Raw genomic sequence first — 20,291 nt, forward strand, 5'->3', positions numbered from 1 at the left:
GAGTGGGGGGGGAAATTGGGACTTTTTTGAAATGCCGCGGGACGCGGGACAAATTATTAAAAAGCGGGACTGTCCCGCCAAAAGCGGGACGTCTGGTCACTATAGTTTTTCTGCCACTATCTTCGTTTTATTTAAGGCTATCTAAACATTTCTTCTGAAATCCTTCTGTCGATGAACCAAAGAAAGCTCAGCAATACCAGGGTGTGCCATTGCAGATGAGTCATATAGGAAAACTGGGTTGTCAGGAATGCAACTATATGTCAGCAGCCATTTGTGCATGGAGAGGATTTTAAAAACCAATCCAAAGATAAGTAGTCATTTCCACGTAGGCAAAAACCTGAAATGCACCAACAAAAAAACACACCCCAAACAAACAAAAATTAAAGCTTAAAAGAGAAGCATCCGTCCAGCCATCTATATTCCCTGCCATCTGCAATATATTCTGAACTTCTTGGCTCATCCCCATAAGCAATTAGAATTAGATAAATGGCAAAAACTTTGGGATAGAAATTACAAACTGACAATGGGTACTGCTTATAAGGAAAACCTTTACAAAATGTTCTATAGGTGGCATTTGCCACTGGCAAGACTAGCAAAAATGTTTAAAAATATGTCCGCCAAACGTTTGGAATGTAACCAGACGCCAGGTACTTATTATCATTTGTGGTGGACATGTATGAAGGCAAGAAAATGCTGGAAAAAAAATACATACTTGGTTGGAAAAGATGATTAAGCAGCATATAGAAGCCAGAAATATTTCTGTTAGGTATAATACCAGAAAGCTATGATAAAGGGACTATATACTTAATGCTCCATGTAATGACAGCAGCGAGAATTATAGTTGCACAATATTGGAAAATGAGAACACCCAATCAAACGAAAGTATAATTTGGAAAATATTTGGATTGTGCAGAGATGGATAGACTGACACTGAAAATAAAAAATAAAGGAGATACAGAGTATTACTTAACGTGGGATAGGTTTTATCAATGGTTAGATATAAGAGGTAGAGGTTACATGAAGAAAGATTATTGTTATGTGCACGTAAAAGATGAACATTATCTGTGACTATAAACATGCTCATATAATGAACATGATTATAAATAAGCTAATATAATTATTAATATTGCTATAATTACTATGTCTATTATTATTATTACTACTACTATATCTGTTGCTTTTTTGGTAAAATGAAATGCCTGGACAATATACTGTTTTCAAAATATGTATATATATAAATAAAAACTACTATTTAAAAAACTAAGGCTGGCTGCTTAAAAGACAGTCCAACCGTCTATATTCCCTGCCATCTGCATTGTATTCTGAACTTCTTGGCTCATCCCCATAAGCAAATTCCTTCTGTTATACAGGCAATGCACAACATTTTCCAAGCTGCAGGTCATACTTGGCCTTTAAGTGACAGTTGCTGCACTCCAAAAAAAGAAATGAGTTGGAATGTGGTAAAAAAATAAATTTGATTTCATTTGGATTACAATTTGAAAACAGTGCACTTACCTTTCCAGCCATGTATTCCATTGTTCTTCCCTTCTGTTTTTTTTTGGAAATCTTAGAGGGCCTCAGATTGTGCTAGCCTGTGTTGCTATACTGTCATAGGAGCCTCAGAGATGTGAAACCAAAAGCCATTTACCATAAGCAAATAACACAATATACAAGACACGAACATATCTTCTGGGCTATTCACATTCCTTTTGATTGGAAGTTAAACAAAGCAGGAATAAAATGGAAATAAGTTAGAACTCCAACTCCTTGAGTTGCAAAAATTTTCCACTAGAAATTAATGTAGATATACCCAAACTAGACATACCCAATTCCAGCAACCATTCTTTATATGTTTTAGCCTCCAGTTCCCCTAATCAACTTTGGTGCTCTTCTCTGCACTCTTTCTAGAGTTTCAACATCTTTTTTATATCATGACAACCAAAACTGGATGCAATATTCCAGAAGTAGTCTTACCAAGGCCTTATAAAGTGGTATTAACATTTAATGTGAACTTGATTCTATCCCTCTGTTAACGCAGCTTAGAACTGTGTTGGTTTTTTGGGGGGCAGCTGCAGCACACTGCTGGCTCATATTTAAGTGATTGTCCACTAGGACTCCAAGATCCTTCTCACCAGGGGTGGGTTCTAAATTTTTTTACTATCGGTTCTGTGAGCGTGGCTTATTTTGTGGGTGTGGCTTGATGGTCATGTGACAGTGGGTGTGGCTTGATGGTCATATGACTGGGTAGGCATGGCCAACTCAATGTCTCTCATGTCAAGGGGTACCTTGCCTGGCCCCTCCCCTCCCAGCCATTCCTTGTCACACCCAGCCTCAACGTATCTATAGTTCTGCAAAAATGTTGTTCACCTTTTTTCAACTTTATTATCTACATACTATAGATCAGGGGTCTCCAAACTTGGCCACTTTAAGACTTATGGACTTCAACTCCCAGAATTCCTCAGCCAGCTTTGCTGTCTTAAAGTCTTAAAGTGGCCAAGGTTAGAGACCTCTGCTATAGATGCACTTTCATGGACCACTGAAAGGAGGAAATGGCTCACATGCTTTGCCCAAGAGTGTGATAGGCAACAGTCTTTAAGGGCTGCTAGAAAGAAGGGGAAGTATTTTCCAAAGCACCAGAAGGCAAAACAAGAAGCAATGGATGGAAACTCAACAAAGAGAGAAGCAACCTAAAACTAAGGACAAACTTCCTGACAGTGTGAACCTATATAGGTTTCAGTCATAATTTCACATATAAAATAGCCATTCATGTAATACAACCTGCATATTGTTCAAAACAATCATTAGTATTATGGCTGATGTTTGACAGCAAGCCTAAAATCCCCATTCCCTCCCCACTCCAGGGGAAGGTTACTTCAAAATCCCCATTTCCTCCCCACCCCACTAATCTGTTCTGGGAAGGAATCAAACTCCCCCCTCTTCATTTCCCAAATAAAATATCCCAGATGATTAAGGAATAATCAGGCTGCTAGCAAGGAACCTGCCTGGAATTCCACATTCCTGCCAGCTGCATAAAGGAAACTTTGTAAGCAGAAAACAGCTACAGGTGCTTACAGATAATATAAAGTGGAAGCCGGAAGTTCGGTTCCATTTATAAGCAGGCAGAAAACTCATTCAAGACAGGATACTTCACAATGGAAATCGCCCAAATCTTTTGAGAAACACAAAGCCCATGTTGCACAAACCCCAAAACTTCAAAAACATTGAACCATATAAGAATTCCTCCTCTTATCCAATTTGTTGTTCAGCTGACCCAGAAAGGCACTTCTAGCTGCTCTGTCAATTTAAAATGACAGCATATTCCCCCCACCCTTCTTTGCCAAGTGATCTCCTGGCTGAGAAGTGAGCCGATCAGTTGGGAGGCTTCTTGGCTTCTCAACTTAAAGGGACGGTGTCTTGTTTTTTTTCCTCTTCTTTAACAAGTGAGTCTTGATTTTTTCCTTCTAGCCGATCAGCAGGGAGTCGGGAGGCAGCAATAGATTGGGGGCGGGGCCAGGCAGAATTTTTCCTACCGGTTCTCCGAACTACTCAAAATGTTTACTACCGGTTCTTGCAAACTGGGGAGAACCGGTAGCAACCCACTACTGCTTCTCACAGATACTACTCTTGAGTCAGGTACCATTTATGCTATATTTGTGCATTTGGTTTTTATTGCCCAAATGTAGAATCTTCCTTTTTTCACCATTGTATTGCCCGCGCATAAGTTTAGTTCATGTTATATAAGTGAAACTAAATGGCACTATAGTGCGACCGCAAACAAAAGAGCCTCATCCCAGAATAGCTCTCCCATCTCCCTCCACACCACCCAGCTGTAACAGGCAAGCAGAGCTGGTAGCCGGCGCCCCCCCCCCCCACAAAACCCAATCCACGATGCATGAAAGGCATGCGCAGACGACGATACATGGCACATTACTGTGGAACTGGTGGGCGGTTAGAAAATTTTACTACTAACAGAGATACAAAAGTGGGCGGTAGGTGTAAAAAGGTTGACTACCTCTATTCTAAAGTGTTGGCTATTCCTGCCATCTTGATATCACCTGCAAAAAAAATGAGTTCCCCATCTATCCCCTCATCCAAATAATTGATGAAGATGTTGAAGACTACTGGGCCTAAAACAGAGCCTTGGGGTACCCCACTGCATACTTCCCTCCATATAGATGCAATTCCATTGAGGACTACACGTTGACTGTGGTTGTCAGCCAGTTACGAATCCATCTGGTGGTGATGTCTAACCCACATTTCCCTATCTTATCAAGTAGTAGGTTGTGGTCTACTTTATCAAATGCCTTACTGAAGTCCAAGTAAATTATATCCACAGTCTTTCTCTGGTCCACTAATTTTGTCACGTTGTCAAAGAATGTAATAAGATCTGTCTTGCATGATCTATTTTTGACAAACCCCTGTTGGCTTTTGATTATGACTTTGTTTGCCTCTTGGGATTCACAGATTTGTTGATTGATTACCTTTTCCAGAATCTTCCCAGATATTGAGGTCATTTTGATAGGTCTCTAGTTTCCCGGATCTATTTTTTTTTCTTTTTTGAAGATGGGAACTACAACAGCTCTGTTCTAGTCCTCTGGTCGTTCCCCAGTGCTCCAGGATCTTTGAAAGATATAGTTCAGTGGCTCTGAGATCCCATCAGACAGTTCCTTAAGAACCTTGGGGTATAATTCATCTGGTCCTAGTGATTTGAACTCATCTAGGGTGGACAGGTGTTCTCTTACTATTTTCTTGCCTATTTTAACTTGTATTCCTAATCTGTTTTTATGGTACTGTTTTTGATAGATTGGACTGTTTTTCCTTTTGTGTAAAGACAGATGCAAAAAAATGAGTTAAGCAGTTCTGCTTTCTCCCTGTTGTTTATCACCTTCTTGCCACTTTCTCCCATTAATGGGCAAATCATTTCCTTGACTTCTTTCTTGTTTTTTTCATGTTGAAAGAAGCTTTTGTTGTTGTTGTTATTTTTGACTTTTGTCACAAGCCTTAGTTCATTCTGAGTCTTAGCTTTCCTCACTTCATCTTTGCAGGTTTGGGCTATATCCTGATATTTTGCCTTAGTTATGTGCCCTGCCTTCCACTTTGCCCTCTTATCTTCACCACTGTCCATATCTATCCCACTTTCACATATTTATTTATGTGTAGCAAAATTTCAGAATTCAGGAGCCTCCCTTAAAAAAACAAGTCTTTAGAAAGGAATTTCACAGGCAGATTCACTAGCCAGCTGCACAGATGTTCCTAAGGGTTGCCAGCCAAACTGAAAAAACAGAACCAAAAAGAAATAATGGCGCAGGAAGAAAAATCAGGAAAATAACCATCATGGTTTAACTAAGAACTGGACAGAGATAGCACAACAATAAAATATGGAACAGCAGTGATGAAATGGATGAATATTGTTATTTTATTTATCTATTAAATAAATAGTGTCTATTAATAGTATCTATTAAATAAATAATTAATTAATTAATTAATTAATAGTGTCTATTAATAGTATCTATTAAATAAATAGGGTCCTTGAGTGGCGCAGACTGCTAAACAGTCTGTTATTAACAACAGCTGCCTGCAATTATTGCAGGTTCAAGTCCCACCAGGCCCAAGGTTGACTCAGCCTTCCATCCTTTATAAGGTAGGTAAAATGAGGACCCAGATTGTTGGGAGCAATAAGTTGACTTTGTATATAATATACAAATAGGATGAAGACTATTGCTTAACATAATGTAAGCCGCCCTGAGTCTTTGGAGAAGGGCGGGGTATAAATGTAAATAAATAAATAAATATTTGTCAAGAATGTATTTGGTAATAAGTATAAACATGAATTGGATACATAAAATAGATACAATGAGAACAAACATTAGAACAAGGATAGTAGGCACACTGGTGCACTTATGCACGCCCCATAGAGACCTCTTAGGAATGGGGTGAGGTCAACAGTAGACAGTTTTTGGTTAAAAATTTGGAGGTTTGGGGATGAAACCACAGAGTCAGGTAGTGCATTCCAGGCATTGACCACTCTGTTGCTGAAGTCTTATTTTCTGCAATCGAGTTTGGTGCAGTTTACCTTAAGTTTATATCTATTGTATGCTGGTGTATTGTTGTGGTTAAAGCTGAAGTAGTCATTGACAGGTAGGACATTGTAGCAGATGTTTTTATGAGCTAAACTTAAGTTATACCGAAGGCGGCATAGTTCTAAGTTTTCTAAGCCCAGAATTTCAAGTCTGTGGCATAAGGTATTTTGTTGTGGGCAGAGGAGTGGAGGACTCTTCTTGGATCATAGTTTGAGATAACAGAGTGGGAAGGGACCTTGGAAGTCTCCTGCTCAAGCAGAAGGCCCGATACATTTGCAAAAGCTGGAAACTGATTTTAAGCAAAGCAGTAAATGGTAGGGCTGCGCCAAGCAATGTATTTCAGGATGTAGGTCATACATGAAAAACCTCTTTTTAACTTGTAAAGCAGTCTTGTCATTAACAACTGCTCTATAAACTGTTCCCAGCAGCAAAGCAAAGGGGACCAGCTTCCATACACAAGGAGAATGACCCGAAGCAGCTTTTGAAGCCGCTGCTGAGCCTGCTTTAATTATTCAAAAAGAAATGCTTCAAACGAGGAAGCACCTCTTTCAAAGGCTCCATGCAGCCCTTTTAAATAAGAATAATCAATGGAAACCCCATGGGACAGTATTATCTAGAGGGATAGTTAGCAGGTAACTTCTTCCAAGTTATTCCAATTCTGTTAAAGCAGGCGCTCGTTTTCCTTTCCTATAAGAAATCACTTCATCAGCTCCACAGAGAGCGGTATGGGCAAGAATGAAATAAAAATGCAGAGTCTTAACAACTGACAGTATTAAATGGATAATTTTACACTTGGAATGGCTTTCTCAGCAAGTGGCCAATTTTACTTAGCCATTTTAAGCCTAAAGAAGATCAGTTTTTAGAACGATTCCTTGAAGATGAAGCCATTTTGGACTTAAGAACAAATTGATGTTAAACTAGTTCAATATGCTACAAAGATAATCCATTTTATAAACATACTGCAGAGAGATTTAATGGCAGAACCATTACTTACTTCAGTTTAATAGTATATGAAAGACTCCTTATGAAAATCGAGGAACATCACAACAAAATAGGGATTATAGTAACTACTTTCATCTTAAATAGCTTTAATATTTAAGCCTTATTTATGACACTATGTTATCATGGCAAACTTAACATTAAAAAAAAAGTCTTCCATAGGAAATAAGTTGTAAAAATCAATACATTGGTGAGCAATAAAGATTCCAACTCTGTGAATTTTATTGTTCCATTTTCAGCCCATAAGTCTTTTCTATTCCTATTAATGATATGTGCAACAAAGCAAAAATTCCCACTTGAATTTTTAACTGATCCCTACCCTAGTACACTATTATACACTTCAGCTGGTTTGATATGAGAAGGTTGTGAACAATGAGAGTGCGTATTTGGAATTTGGAAAGCTTTTTAGAAACCCATGTATAATAAGCATTGCCTATAAACAGTCAATGGTCTCATCGGATGCATTTGTCTCTTTCAAACTATTGTATTTCACAGTTTGGTCTGAGCTATAAGTAAGAGAATGAGCCCAATTCATTCAGAAGGTTGGGGGCTTAATATTTAAAGGTTCAGAATTTCCCTACAAAATCCAAGAAATAAAATGAGACAATCCCTTTTCATTCATTTCTTTCATATGTTGCTGAGGAAAATCTGCCCCTCGAAGTGAGTAAGCATCATTCAGAACCGACCGCATGACAAATGCATTTTGCCACTGAAACTTGGGCAATTTTACAGCCAAGGTCAATATTTTATAGTGCAGATGGGGATAAAAAAAGGAAAAAGAATGGTACAACCTAGCACATGTTTATCTAAATAATTGCAATTGCACTGATGAACACTAGCCAAGCGAGAACTGCACTGTATTCAGTACAATTTCTATTTTCCAGATCAAAATGTTATTAAATAGAACTATGTGTTCCTAATAAATTAAATTATGTTAAAAATATATTATTGCACGTCGTAGGGTTACTGTATTTGGGCTTTCTGTTGCATGATAATTAGGCAATACAAAAAAAAATATCTTGTTGCCATATTGTGGTCATCTGGATTTTTGCAGATCAGATAAAGTAATGCTATATTAGCTTATAGTCAAAATTATTTGGAAAAAAAAGATAGAAACATATAAGAACCTGGACAACAGATTATATACGTAGATTTTTAGCCTGCCTTTTTGTTCAGGAAATCAGGCAGTGTATACAGGTAGTCCTTGACTAACGACCAGAATTGAGCCCAAAATTTCTGTTGTTAAGTGGGACATTTCTTAAGCGAGTTTTGACCCATTTTACAACCTTTCTTGCCACAGTTGCTCAGTGAATCATTGCGTTTGATAAGTTAGTAACCCAGTTGTTAAGTGAATCTGGCTTCCCCATTGACTTTGCTTGTCAAAAGGTTGCAAAAGGTGGTCACATGACCTTGGGACAGAGCAATGGTCATAAGTATGAACCAGTTGCCAAGCGTCTGAATTTTAATCACATGATTATGGGGATGCCACAAAAAGTATTCATAAGTCACATTTTTCAGTGGTGTTGTAACTTTGAACAGTCACTAAATGAACTGTTTGAAGTCAAGAATAGAATAGAATAGAATAGAATAGAATAGAATAGAATAGAATAGAATAGAATAGAATTTTTATTGGCCAAGTGTGATTGGACACACAAGGAATTTGTCTTGGTGCATATGCTCTCAGTGTACATAAAAGAAAAGATTCGTTCATCAAGGTACAACATTTACAACACAATTGATGGTCAATATACCAATATAAATCATAAGGATTGCCAACAACAAGTTATAGTCATACAGTCATAAATGGAAAGAGATTGGTGATGGAAACTATGAAAAGATTAATAGTAGTGCAGATTCAAAAAATAGTTTGACAGTGTTGAGGGAATTATTTGTTTAGCAGAGTGATGGCCTTCGGGAAAAAACTGTTCTTGTGTCTAGTTGTTCTGGTGTGCAGTGCTCTATAGCGTCGTTTTGAGGGTAGGAGTTGAAACAGTTTATGTCCTGGATGTGAGGGGTCTGTAAATATTTTCACGGCCCTCTTCTTGATTCGTGCAGTATACAGGTCCTCAATGGAAGGCAGGTTGGTAGCAATAATTTTTTCTGCAGTTCTAATTATTCTCTGAAGTCTGTGTTTTTCTTGTTGGGTTGCAGAACTGAACCAGACAGTTATAGAGGTGCAAATGACAGACTCAATAATTCTGAAGTATCTGTATGTAACATAAATGAATGAAAACTTGTTATAAATTGCCAAGAGATGGCAGCACTGATCCACTTGAAGCTCTACCATGTTCTTGAGTATCTTTCACTTCAGTTGGTGGGTAGCTGCTGTAGGAAAAGATTGTGTCACTGTTGTGCAATGGAAGCCTCTAGTGAGTACTTATCAGTGGGCTTTAAGCAATGCACTGTGACTAAATGGTTGGTGACAAGAGTCCCCTGAGTTGACATTAACTGCTGAATGCAGGTAGTTTATGGTAATGATTGTGTGATGCGAGTACTGTGCACCCTGAGCCAAAAATATCTAAATATGGTAAACCAGGAAGATCTGATTTGTGTGATCAAGAATGACATGGATGACTTGTGACAGCTTGTGATATGAGAAAGGTTGCTGAACTGATTAGGAACAATTGTCATATCAGTAAAAGAGAAAGTTTGTAGCTCAGTGTTGAACAGTAGGGTCCTTCGTGCTTTCTGAGCCTGGTTGTTTTCTTGCAGACTTTTCATTACCAAACTGATGATGTTACCAAGGATCACTAAAAAAAAAAAAAAGCCATCTACTATATCAGGATGGCATTGCACAGCCAGGCATGAATCACATTAATAATATAAAGTTTGTGCAAGATGGGCTCCTCACCTGCTGATGGCAGAGACGAAAGTTTAGGTAGTTGGAATTTGCCAGCAATTATTATCATGCTGTGAGAATGAAGGTAAGGAATTTCTTCACAGCATAATGTCAGCCTAGAAAACTGTATGCCCCAGAAATGAAGTGTCAATCCAGTCAGGATTGTCTGGCTTACAGTTTTTGGGGATTCAGATGGTGTTATTTACATGGGTTTCCTTGAACTTCACACTGCTGTCAACTCTGACTGTCATAGTGCAACACTCAAAAAACTTTGCAACAATGGATAAAACAGTTTAACCACAAGGAAATGTTGCTGCATGTCAAAAAAAAATAGCCTTCACATCTCAAAAGTCATCCAAGTGGCAATTATAAAGTTGGCTCTCAGCATCTTACCTCAACTGCCAGAGTCCAGTGCTTCCATCTTTCTGTTGTGACCTAGGCCCAAGTAATTATTACCAGACACAATCAGTCCTAAACAAACATATTTTATTAGAATAGCTGAGAATTACTTCATTCTCATCTTAGTCCAAATTAATTCCAAAACAAATCCTTCAGAAAAAGTCCTTCAGCCTTATCACAAACCTTTGTCCTCTTTGGCACCCTGCCAAACACTTTTGGCAGGGTGCAAAGAGACAAGAGACAATGGCTAGAAACTAATGTAGCAATGTTGCTTTCCTACAAAGAGCCCAAGAGCCGTTGCTGCTCTTTTAAGCCTTATGGGAGGGGCCAATCTCTTGGCCTTACTCCTGAGTCATCCTTTTTATTTTCCTTCTGGCAGCTCTTCACATGCATGCACTAGGAACAGGATCCTCCTGTTCCTCTGCCTCTCTGCTGTCTGCCTCTGGAGGCTCCGGAGTCTGCACATCGCTCCCAGATGACCCCATCTCTGCCTACAAAGCAGAGCCCTCGTCCAGGCCTTCCCCAGAGTCTAGGACTGGCCCATGATCCTCCCCAGCCTCCTCACTATCCGACTCCACTGCTAGCTTCGTGGGCTGCTGGCGGACCACAACACTTTCCCCCAAATTGAAGTATCTCCTTTGGGTACCTATTTGGCTCAAAGGAAGAGCTGGAAAGGACTGGTTAATCTGGCCAAAGAGAAAAAGTATGGAATTCTTTTCTGATAGTTTTAAGAAGTTTGTCAGCTTCTTAAGAAGATTGTCAACAGAAGTTATGTAAATGTTAGTAATACAGGTAGTCGTTAACTTACAACTACAATTGAGCCAACAGTTCTCTTATTAAGTGAAGTATTTGTGAAGTGGATTTTACCCCATTTTGCAACCTTTCTGGCCATAGCTGTTAAGTGAATCACTGCAGTTGATATGTTAGTAACCCGTTTGTTAAGGTGATCCAGCTTCCCCCATTGACTTTGCTTGTCAGAAGGTCTCCAAAGGTGATCATATGACCCCGGGACACTGCAACTGTCATAAATATGATGGCAGTGGCCAAGCGTTTGAATTTTGATCAGGTAGCCATCGGGATGCTGCTATGGTCACATGTGTGAAAATGCTCATAAATCACTTTTTTCAGTGATTACCTGTAAGAGAGCTCCTTTCCAAGATTCTTTTCCTGATTCATTTATTAAAATATGCCTATTTAAACTGAAGTTATGGAGACAGGGGTATTACTCTGTTTCCCCGAAAATAAGACATCTCCTGATAATAAGCCCAATCGGGCTTTTGAGCGCATGCGCTAAAATAAGCCTCCCCCAAAAAATAAGCCCTCTCTGAAAATATTTAAAGCTAGAAATCAGGTAAGATGGCAAGAGGAGCCCCATCTTGGTCCACGCTCCCCAAAATAATAAGACCTCCTTGAAAATAAGGCCAAGTGCTTATTTCGGGGTTCAAAAAATATAAGAGAGAGTCTTATTTTTCAGGGAAACACAGTATTTGTATTCAGTCTTCATAAAGATCACCAGGAATTTTTCTGCAGGGAGCTGTAGATCAAGCTGCAATGTAGAAAGTAATCAAAATTTCTGTATATAGTTGCATACCACTACAACACAGGTGCTTGTGCTTTCTTGATAGTCTCATTTGCACCTTAGAAGTTTGCACCATTCCTGAATCAGCTCTGCACCACCTGACCATCTCTTCTTGAGAGCTGAGCCAATCAACTTCTGGATCAGCTGCATTGCAAGAAAAATCGTTCACAAGCCAGTTTGCAACTGGAAATGCTGGAGCTCTGTGGTGTTTGGGGGTAAGGCATTTTCCTCTGGAAGGAATTACTGCTTCATCTTTTTTTTTTTTTCTTTCCTTGTTCCTGAGTGTCAGTTGTTCTGTGCAAACAGAAAACCGATTTGGCAAATTTGCACTTTTTCATCAGTATCAGACAAAGCAAGGAAGTTAAGTTGATACAGTCAATTTCCCGTGCGCTTTGACAAGGCACTATACTGTACCTCAAAGAAAGTCCTTGGATACTTGGGGTTTTTTTCTTTTGTTGTGACCAAAACCTGGCTCACCTTAAGCAACCAGATCACTTTGAATTTATATAATTTTATTTGCATGCATAATCATCATCATCATCAGCCATCAGCACCAGTCAATGGTATTTGTGATGCATTTTTGAATGTTCAGTTGACTGAGTTTCATATTTAATGAATAAAGTAAATAATAATAATAATAGAGAGAGCCAGGATGATCCAGTGGTTAAGGCACCAAAACAGAAAGCAGGAGGTCATGAGTACTCCCACTTTAGGAATGAAAGCTGGTTAGGTCACCTTTGGCCAGTCTCTCTCCCTCCCTCCCACCCTCCCTCTCCCTCCCTCTCTCTCTCCCTTTCCCATCCTCCCTCTCTCTCCCTCCCTCTCTCTCTCTCTCTCTCTCTCTTTCTCTATCTCTCTCTCTCCCCCTCAACTCACTTCACAAGGTTGTTATTATGGGGAAAATAGGAGGAATGAGTATTAGGTATTTTTACTGCCTTAAGTTATTTATAAACGATAAGAAAGGTGGGATAAAAATCAAATAAGTAAATAAACAATATATATATTTAGTATACAGCACAGGTGAAATCTAATTTTTTTTGCCACCGGTTCTGTGGGCGTGGCTTGGTGGGTGTGTAACTGGGTAGGCGGGGCCAACATGACGTCACTCACATCACTCTTTCTTCTCTTTCTCTCTCTCTCTCTCTCTCTCTCCCTTCCTTTCTTTCTCTTTCTTTCTTCTCCCTCTCTCTCCCTTTTTTCCTTCTTTTCTTTCTTCTATCTCTCTTGTCAGCCCTGCTGCACCGGGGCTGTCATTTTGGTGAGGACGGTAGCTGACGGAGCCAACCATCCCACATGCCAGCCACCCGGGAAGCCTCAGCCTGCCTCCACTTGCTAGCCCTGCTGGTTGCTTCCCTGCCCATTCTCAACGCCGCTGACACCAACACCACTGCTGCTGGGAGACCGGCTGGATGCGGCCGAATGAGGCTGGCTGTCCTGCCACAAGTAATAGAAAGTGCCTAGGATTGAGGCTATGGTCAGAGGAGAAAAGAGAGCGAGAGAGCAAGAGAGCTATGGGGAAACAGCGACATCCAATTCTCAGGCAAGCATGGCAGGGCTTCAGGGAAGGGATTAAGCTGCTAGCTCCTTCCCTGCAGCCATTGATATCTCAGTCTTCCTCACTCTCTTTTTGGTCTGCGGGACTAAGCCAGGAGACAAGAGCACCAACAAACAGCTGTGACTGCTTGAGCCAGCCAAAGAAGAGAGGGGGGGAGAGAGAATCAGGTGTCACTGGTTCCCCATCACTCTCTCACTCTCTCACTCTCTTTTCTCATCTCCCCAAGAACTGAAGCTTTTTTCAGCTGACTCAGAGCTCCCAGGCAGCCCGGACGTCCTGCAATGAGGCGGATCCAGGCTAATGCCATTGCGATCCTGACCATAACCTGGATCCTAGCCGCTTTCTATTACTTGTGGCAGAACAGCAAGCCTCATTCAGCTGCATCCAGCCGGTCTCCCAGCAGCAGCGGTGTCAGCATTGGTGTGGGCAGAGAAGCTCCGGCAAAGTCAAGCTCCATAAAGAAGAGGGAACCGCCCACCTTCTCATGTGCAGCTTTCCCCTCTTGGGCTCCTGGAGTCTGGTGCCTGCCAATGGGTTAGCGATTCCCGCGGCTGCCTTACTGCAGAACCAGATGCTGAGCCGGCATGGGGAGGTTGTGGGTGGGAGGAAAGGAAGTGTGCGGAGGTGTGGAAGTGTCAGCCGAGTTTGTGGGGAGATTGGCTGGTGAGAAGGAAGAGATGGAGTGGCAAAGCGGTGGGGGTGGGTGGGGCAGCGGGGCTTGTGCCACTGGAATTGATGTATTTATTCCAGCAGTTTTGTAGCAGCTTACTTCCTTCCCCGAAGCCCTGCCATGCTTGCCTGCCTTCCACATGGGTTTCAGCTTGCCTGCCTTCGCAAGCTGGCCACTGGGACACCAGGAAGGCAGCATGGAAGGCAGGCAAGCATGGTAGGACTGCGGACCGTGGATCGGTTTGGGGGCGTGGCCAGCCAGCCATTGCTCCTGGTTCAGCGAACCAGCCCCAATCTTTGCTACCTACTCACCCAATCCGGTCTGATCCGATAGCATTTCACCCCTGCTATAAAGCCATGTTTTGATACTTTGCTGAGAGGCAATGAGCAAAAGAAAAACCAGAGCTTACATAACTTTGAAAAGTGAAGGCAAAAGAAAGACAAAGGCAGATACAATGGACATCACAATGTTATTTGGGATATTTCAAATAATCTCATCCATGTGACATTATTATTTAACCCTTCCTCCTAGGTCACCATACTATCTTTGAGATATGGTTAATGAATATAAACCACTAGCTGGATGCCTGTGCTTCGCTACAAAACTATGTGCTCAGGCTTGATAAATTGACACAGCCTGAAAATTAATGTAGAATGTGTAACTCCGTAGCATCAGAGTGTGTTAATATAATGCAACTGGCAGTTGGAACAGAGGGAGAGTAGAATGTCCCAGCCTGTAGCATCCATCGGTATTCATCTGGCTAGCATCCTGTCAGTTTTTTTTATTTTATTTGAATTTATATCCCGCCCTTCTCCGAAGACTCAGGGCGGCTTACATTGTGTAAGGCAATAGTCTCATCCTATTTGTATATTTATATACAAAGTCAACTTATTGCCCCCCCAACAATCTGGGTCCTCATTTTACCTACCTTATAAAGGATGGAAGGCTGAGTCAACCTTGGGCCTGGTGGGACTCGAGCCTGCAGTAATTGTAATTGCAGGCAGCTGTGTGTTAATAACAGGCTGCATTAGCCTGGTGAGCCACTTCCCAGCCCACTTCCCAGTGTGTGAGAGAGTTGAGGGGTGTTTGGAAAAGTAAGTATTTGGAAAAGTATTTGCTGTGTGAGCAAGAAGGAGATAGGAAGGAGGCTGGGTGTGGCTTAGGTCAACTGTTCTGTAGGTCAGCTGCTTGCTGCTGTGAAAGTAAAACTGAAAATGAAACTCCTGTCCTCTGCTTGTGTTTTAGAATAGAATAGAATAGAATAGAATAGAATTTTTATTGGCCAAGTGTGATTGGACACACAAGGAATTTGTCTTGGTGCATATGCTCTCAGTGTACATAAAAGAAAAGATACGTTCATCAAGGTACAACATTTACAACACAATTGATGGTCAATATCTGAATATTTGAATTTGGAACAGATTTCTTTTGAGGTGGGGAGGGGGAGTAGAACTCCTTAGCATCAGAACGTGTTAATAATAATATAGGAAATACGAATGCTCTGATGGTCCTTTCAAAAAATCCTTTCTTAGTAAGCACCTAGAAGCCAAGAGGAACATTCATGGCAAATTTCAAGTTTGTAGGCTTTACAGTTCTGGAGATTTCGTGATTACGGCATGAGTGGTTTCGTTATAGATTTCTCTCTCTGTTGCCACCCTGGGTCAACTCAGTTTGCTGTGAATATTTCTTTACAATGAGTCCTTTAAGCAGTGCACATGAATGGGGTGAGAGCTTCTGATAAGGTTTGGTAGTGAATGCAGCTCACGTAGGTTGGGTGGAGATGGCTTCTTAGCACCACACTTCCTTTCTCTTCTCTGCAGAGGAGTGTTTTTGCATGGCAGAGTGGATTTTTGTGGCTGCAAAATCTGTAGTAGCTCAACGTAGGAACTAGTGTTTACTCCTTGCTCATCGCAGTTCACAATAGGCAGAAATTAAGATGTCTGAAGGTTTTTTCCACAGTGCGTTGGGGAGATTTTTACCCACCTTTTCAGTGTTGGAAGCCAGAAGTATGGTTGTGCTCTTCATATCACGTTCTTTAACAAAAGCACAGAAACGTATTATAGCAAACTTAAGAATGTATTAGGTAGAATTTTTGGCAACATTGCCTTGTTAATAAAGTTGACAGCTTCATAAAATTTATGGATAGCCCTCATTTATCAACTGCCTCACACAGCAACTGTTTGCAGTTATGACAATGATGAAAAATATATTTGCAGGCAGTTCTCCTATTTGCATATTTTCAGGTTTGTAAAGGAAAGGAAAGCTGAAGTAAGGTCATAAGCACAATGTGGTTCACTTAATGACCAAGTTGCCGGTTCCAATTGTGGTTGTAAAGTAAGTACTACCTGTACTAAGAAAAGGTCCCCAGATTCTAAATTAAGATCCTGGGAAACTATTTTATATCGTCCAACCTTAGTCTATCTAGCTTCTTGGGTCAATATTGAGTGACATCACTGGCCCAGGGTTTCATATTGGAATCTTTGTTGTATATCTTCATACAGTGGGAAAAAATGAATGAGAAGAGACACACTAAAGTTAAGAGTATAACTTTTATAAGAAACTTTTCCTGAGGCTGGTATTTGCGTGACAGAAAAATAAGCTTTTAGGAAATAGCATAGTGTTGGGAAACTATGCAGCTTAGAGGCTGCAATGTGCTCTCCTCTATTATTATTGTTGGGGGGGGATGATAGAGATGATAGAGATAGCAAGAGAGAGAGAGAGATTGCCCGCAAAAGATACAGAAATGCATCTAATATCCAGGAAGCATTAGGTAAAACTGCCCCAACTGATATTACCTGGAACACTTTTAGGAAATCACAATGAAAAGACAGAGAGAGACAGAGACAGAGAGAGAAATAGAGAGAGAGAGGGAGGGAGAAAGAGGGGGGAAGAGGAGACAGAGAGAGAAACAGAGAGAGACAGAAACAGAGAGAGAGAGAGAGAGTCAAATGAAAAAGGACCAAAAATAGATGACAGTGAACTGAACTGCGAGAGGAACAATGCAGTCCAAAAAGTATCAGTCAAGTCATAGGAAGCAGCTCATCCCAACCATGAAAAGTAAGTCTTTTAGACAAGCAAAAAAAGATAAAAGCTCAGCCTCCACTCGGCTAACAGTCTCTACATCTATTGCTCATAATGGTCAATGGGCATTTGGTAGATCTGGAAATCTGCTGCCTGCAAAGATGAATTCCAGCCATCCCTCCAAGAGATTTCTGTGTAGATCTAGCCTTAAATGAGGTATCTTTAGCAGACCCAAATGCACCTTTTCTGAGCTACGCAGCTTTTTTGTGTCACAGAAACAGCAACAGGCGTCCCATAGAAATCAGCAGTGCATGGGTTCTTTAGGAAATGTTTTTTTTTTGCAATGGGACAGGAAGAAAAAGATAATCTTGGCAAAAGTTTGGAGTTCGTTTGTTGATTATTAACTTTTTACTCATCGGCTAACATAACATTAGCATTATTTGAATTTTAGAGCGCATCCGTGAAGTTGGAACTATATGCTTAATCCTGGAACTACAGATTTTATATATAATTGGGGTGTGTGTGTGTGTGTGTGTGTGTGTGTGGGTGTGTGTGTGTGCATAAGTATTTAAAAGAGTCTTTTCAAACAGTGGAAAAATTGGGCACAGCTGGAATTTCAGCTGAAAGAACCATCAAAGACAGCCCTTAAAATACTTCACTTCAAAACAGTCTACGCAAGAATATAGCATGATAAAGACAAACCAAGAGCGCAGCAAGATTTTGGAAGGCATGATTTCCAGATGGCTCTGGGATAGGAACACAGTGAAGCAGCTGTACGGATGTGTCTTCTGTCCCATTTACCTGTTTATCTCCTAGAAATACGTCAGAAGGCTGTGAAGGAGTTCATATAAAAATGTTATTATTGCCCCCAACTTCATATATTTTTTTTAATGCGATAGGCTGAACTACATCAAAAAAATGCCCGTCTCTACATCTTGTAAGAGGAGGCACCGACTGTGTGCCACATTTATTAATGACCCAATAAACATTTTAATTAACATTTGGAAGTTAGAGAACTGAAATACTCTAATGAAATTGAGTGCTTCCAGCTAAATCCCATTTCCACATCTACAGAGGAGCTGAAACTTATTTATTGTCACTAGGATAACGTCAATAAATAGGTATCAAAATGCATAGGAAAACACTGTGAAATGCTGTTCACATGTGGACAACATAGTTGCATGGTTTAACACTGGGTGGCGCTGTGATTTGGTTTATCTCAATGGTACTCACCAGATCCTATTAATGTTCTGTTCCTGTTTCAGAAAATTGGGCCAAAATCTGTGCACTGACACATCTATGAGAATTTTAAAATATACTATTTTGTCATTTTATTTCTTCATCCAAAATCTGATAGTTTTATTTTTTTAAAAAAAAAAACATCTATAAGGAAAAAAATATCATTTTTGTTAGCCTTGGTCTCTTTTTTTTATTATTATTTACATTTATATCCCGCCCTTCTCCGAAGACTCAGGGCGGCTTACATTGTGTAAGGCAATAGTTTCATCCTATTTGTATATTTATATACAGTCAACTTATTGCCCCCCCCCAACAATCTGGGTCCTCATTTTACCTACCTTATAAAGGCTGGAAGGCTGAGTCAACCTTGGGCCTGGTGGGACTCGAGCCTGCAGTAATTGCAAGCAGCTGTGTTTAATAACAGGCTATCTTACAGCCTGAGCCACCCACGGCCCATTTTTAACCAAATGACAAGGGCAAATTAACTCTTCAAACACAACAGGACGTAACAGAGGATCAGTCAAATTCAAATTCCCGCTCAAATTCTTATCCAATACTTAAAGCAATTCCGTCACTGAACAATATTTCTCTTTCCCTCCTTTCCTATTTTGTCTTGAGGCTTTTGTTTAGTTACTGTTGTAAAGAAACGTTAGGTGTACTTTTTCTTGTTTCTGCAACTCCAAAACGGCATTGTATACTAAAATGTCCTTGTCAAAAAATGCAGATCTTAAAGAAAGTGAATCCATACTTAATTTATTGAGAATATGTGCACTGAACTTTAAGTAGGTTTTCGTGCAAACTTGTGGGTTTTTTTAAAATAACAATGTCATACAAGTTGGGATAGGATTAATTTTAGATTGGAAAAGAGAGAAACTCGGGCAACATTGAATTGGCAGATTTGCCCGTCCTTAATAAAAAGGGGGCTATGGAAGTACAGACGTATTTCAATCAGCCTTAGATTAAATACAGAGCAACAATAATCCCAAATTCTAACAATGGAAATTAATGAAGCACATTTTAATTAGGCCTGCCTTGCTGTGAATGCTATTAGTATTGACACGAGAGAGCATCTGTAGCAAAGTGAAATGCAAGTAGATAAAGGTATCAAATCAGGTACATAAATTAAGGATGGAACAGACTCACACGCTACATTGGGGAAACAAAGATTAATGAAAATCAGCTTCTATTTATGCAGCAAAAGCTTGCAGCAAAAAAAGAGAGAGCAGAGAATAACATCTCCAGAATAACAAGTTTTCTCTTTGTTTCCCCTTATTCTATCTTTCCTTAAGGATATATGTCATTGCAATCAACAACACCCCCCTCCCAAAAAAACCACCCCCACATCTGGCTCTCTGAGATCTTTCAATCAAATCAACATTTGCATTATAAAGTGTTCTTTGTGCAGGCATTGCAAAGCCGAGGATAAACTCCCAGTAAAATAAAATAAAATAAATGGAATCAAATAGTAATGAACTCAAGCAAAAACAAATATGTTTTTCAATGAGAAAGTAAGGGGGAGGAGGCAAGGAGAACAGCCTCCTGCATTACTAATAGCAATAGGGAATTGAGTCCCACAGCCATGGATCAGAGTAAATAAAAATGAGTTCTCCTGACACATTCATAAAATAAATGGAGAGCCCAAAAAAAAGGCAACCCAGTAAACAGAGCAAGAGAATAAAAATGTGCCATGCACACTTTACGGCACGTGCTGGCAATTCCTTTGCTGTGGCTAATACCCGCTGGGTTGATGAATAACTAATCTGTAGTATTTAAAAATTAGTCCTACATCTGCTTTTGAAACTACTGAAGGGCAACTTAATGGTTCACTAGAAACTCCGGATGGACTTGATTTTTGTCTCAAAGCAAATTCCCCCATAAAGGCATGCTTAAACTTTAAACATACTTGCTGA

Source organism: Ahaetulla prasina, chromosome 3 (assembly GCF_028640845.1).
Source record: "Ahaetulla prasina isolate Xishuangbanna chromosome 3, ASM2864084v1, whole genome shotgun sequence".
Taxonomy (NCBI): Eukaryota; Metazoa; Chordata; class Lepidosauria; order Squamata; family Colubridae; genus Ahaetulla; species Ahaetulla prasina.